This window comes from Cornus florida, unplaced genomic scaffold (assembly GCF_030987335.1).
Source record: "Cornus florida cultivar Cherokee Brave unplaced genomic scaffold, ASM3098733v1 CherokeeBrave_3.0.0_Hap2_Chr10, whole genome shotgun sequence".
Taxonomy (NCBI): Eukaryota; Viridiplantae; Streptophyta; class Magnoliopsida; order Cornales; family Cornaceae; genus Cornus; species Cornus florida.
Genome location: NW_026775580.1, coordinates 14,084,426 through 14,088,137, shown reverse-complemented (window position 1 = coordinate 14,088,137; position 3,712 = coordinate 14,084,426). Strand labels below are relative to the sequence as shown.

The following is a 3,712-nucleotide window of genomic DNA, read 5'->3' as shown; positions in this document are numbered from 1 at the left end:
AAAATTTTTCTAAGTGTTGGATCACGAGATCGATCGTACTTTGAAGTTGGATTGATCTAAGGTCTTCTGATCGATTTGAGAATTAGTTCGAATAATGGGACAGAGAGGTGATTTGGATACAAGTGGATGCAGGTCGAAAATTTTTCTAAGTGTTGGATGCAGGTGGAAGTTCGATCGATCGAACTCTCATTTGAGATCGAATGAACTTATGCAAAATGCTCAATCACAACATAAAACTTCATGCAATCCTAATCACAATTCCTAGCAATGCGTATGAACCCAAAGCCAATATCTAGACTTCGCAAGAAAAGAAATTTAAGATAGAAATGAGGGAGAAATAGGGTTTTGACACCCTATGAAATGTTTTGCTAGTCTTTAACTTCTCTAGCAAGACATTGGGCTCTTTTAGCCCGGATCAAAGATCTTGTAATGCATCCCCTCCTTGTTGGGGTGATAGACGCTTTGAACTCCACCCAACAAATAGTTCTTTGAAGAACTTGTTGGATTAAGCTCAAAAGAAAATTTTGATCCCTTATCAATGCAATCACAACCTTTGGGCTTCCATACCCTTTCAAAGTAAGAATTTGAAGCAACACTTTGAGAATGCAAGGTTGAAGATGATCCTTTTGAAGTTTTGGTCTTACACAAAAGCACACTTCCTTGACATTGAAGATCATGACATTTATCTACAACGTTAACCTCTCCTTCATATTTGTCAAATGAATTGGGTGTGGGATTAAAGATATTCAACTTCACCTTCATGTGGCCAAATGAGATCTTCATTATCCCCGTCCTACAATTGATGTTGGCATTAGCGGTTGCCAAGAAAGGACGGCCCAGGATAACGGGAATTTGGCTTTTAGGATTGGAGACCAGTTCCGTGTCAATGACAACGAAATCAACGGGGAAGAAGAATTTGTCAATCTTTATCAAAACATCCTCAATTATACCCCTAGGCTTCTTAATGGATCGGTCGGCAAGTTGTAAAACTACCAACGTCGGTTTCAATTCACCTAGGCCCAATTTGACATAAACCGAGTATGGAAGCAGGTTAACACTTACTCCTAAGTCAAGAAGCGCCCGATTAATGATATGATCACCAATAATGCAAGAAGTAGTAGGTGAATCGGGGTTCTTAAACTTTGGTAAAGTGTTATGTTGCAAAATTGAGCTCACTTGCTCGGTTAAAACCACTTTTCTTGGTGTTTGGCTCTTATTCTTCCGCTTTTGGGTGCACAAGTCTTTCAAGAATTTGGCATAAGCCGGAATTTACTTGATTGCATCCAAAAGTGGAAGATTGACTTTCACTTGCCTAAACATTTCCATGATTTCATTGGTTTTTGCCTTTTGCTTATCTTTTGAAATAGATTCTTTTAAGGCATCCGGAAATGGGGCTTTTGGTTCAAAACTCTTTTCAAAATTTTTCTTTAAAGTCTTTTCAACACAAGAAGTTTTCAAATCACTTTGTTTCCAATCATTTTTCAATAAAACCTTTTTAAATTCATTTTTCGGCAAATCTTTCTTCAAATCATTTTCAAAATCATTCTTCAAATCACATTTTAAAGATTTCTCATTCACAAGATCATGTATATGCAATGAAGGAAGAATGGGATGTAAAACAGGACGGGTGACAACTTGAGGTTGCACCGGTTCACTCTCTTCATTGGACATTTCAACTTGATTGTCCACAATCCTACCACTCCGCAAGGTAGTTACCGCATTAACATGCTCAATAGTGTGGCCTTTCGAGAGGAACGGGTTTCCACAACACATTGTTGCTTAGGTGGGGCATTCATAGGCATCTTTTCCTTCTTCTTGCATTAAGAGTGCTTGTTATTTGCCCTACTTGGGTTTCTAGCTTCGCAATAGATTGAGAGTGGGAATGAAGCAATTAAGTGTTAGCCTCTAAAGTGCCCAAATCATTCAAAACTTTTTCTTCAAAGGTAGGACTTCTAGTATTTCCTTGGGAATAAGATTGGTAGGGAAAATGAGAGTTAGCAAATTGATTCCCTTGTGATTGGTAAGGTCTTTAACCTTGGGATCCTTGGTTTTGACGTGGAGGTGGAATGTACTTCCCTTGAAAACCGCCTTGGGAAGGGTTTGAGCCCTCTCCTTGGTTTTTCCAAGAGAAATTCGGATGATTTCTCCAACTTGGATTATAATGAGTACCATAAGGATTATTCCTTTGGTTCACAAAAGCTGCATTGACTTGCTCATTAGGTTCATTTTGCACTTGTCCGTGAGGACAATGAGAAGTAGAATGAAGAACACTAGAACAAGTCATACATGTTTCATTTGATGCACGATGAGAATAGTTAGGGAAGAAAGATACTTGGTTTACCGAGTTTTGGTTAGTCAAAAATTGATCAAACCTTTAAGATAAAGACTTCATTTCGGCGGCTATTTCATTTGAGTAGTCGACTTAATGTAAGCCAACACTCTTCCTACCTTGTGAATTTTTTCATTCTTGGATGATAATGTTCTATGCAAAGAATTTTCACTCATGCTCTCATAAAGACGCCACACGTCATCCTCATGCCTATCAATGTATGAGCCACCCATGGAAGCATCAACCATGCCTTTGTAATTGTCCGATAAGCTCTCAAAGAAATATTGAACTAATTGCCATTTGGGCATGTCATGGTGTGGACACTTCCTAAGCAATTCATTAAAGCGTTCCCATGCCTCATGAAATGTTTCTCCATCCCCATGTGAAAATTCTCGAATTGAGGTTCTCATGGCATTGGTCTTAGAAACCAGATAGTACTTTTTCTAGAACTCTTGTTGTATTTCTGCCCAAGAAGTGATTGAAAAAGGCCTAAGATTGTTAAACCAATACTTTGCCTTGTCTTTTAAGGTGAATAGAAAAAGTTTGAGTCTTAAGACCTCTTCCGGCATGTCCGTATATTTTACGGTGGAACATACTTCTAGAAACTCATCCAAATGCTTGTAAGGCTCTTCACTTGGAAGTCCATGATAGTTAGGAAGCATTTGAATGGTTTGTGGCTTAATTTCATAGTGATGTGCTCTAAATGGTGGCAATTGAATGCATGTGGGTGAATTGTATTCATTAGGCACATAGTGATCTCTTAAAGCAAGTGGAGGATTAGCAATTTGAGGTGCAACATGGGCACCTTGATTTTGATTTCCTTAAATGATGGGAGGTTATGGAGCATACATTGGCCTTGGCATTCCAAATGGAACTTGGCCTTGTTGTTGTTGTGGTTGGTGAATGAATGGCCTAGGCATGTCTAATGGTGCTTGCATGTTCTCATGATGCGCATTTCGATGGAGGATACCTTGTTGGTCTATGTGACCAAGGTTCTTTACATACTCTTCATTATGGCCTTCCATTGATGTAATGGATCGAGTAGAACTAGAACTTCCTCTTCCCCTAGGATTTCTAACTACGGATTCAAGATGCAAATCAAGAGGGACAAGAGTTGGTCTTAGTGATCTACGACCATGCATGCACAATGTAAAAACACACAAACACAATGAATGAACAAACACTTCAACTTCACAACAATTCAATGAATCTTCCTCCACAAACACTTAACCCATACTCCTATGCTTTAACAACAATAATGCAAAGAACAATTAAGAATGCCTCCACGCGGGCTCACGATTTATCTAAGAAATTAAAAACAAGCCTCTACGCGGGCCGACGATTTAACTAAGGGATTGAGTAAGAAAAAGCTCACAAAGGTCC

At 38.9% G+C, this 3,712-nt stretch overlaps 1 pseudogene; it reads left to right on the top strand.

Annotated features, from left to right (window-relative positions):
* The first annotated feature begins 2,635 nt into the window (after positions 1–2,635).
* On the top strand, positions 2,636–2,734 carry LOC132280511 (small nucleolar RNA R71; annotated as a pseudogene).
* Positions 2,735–3,712: the final 978 nt, after the last annotated feature.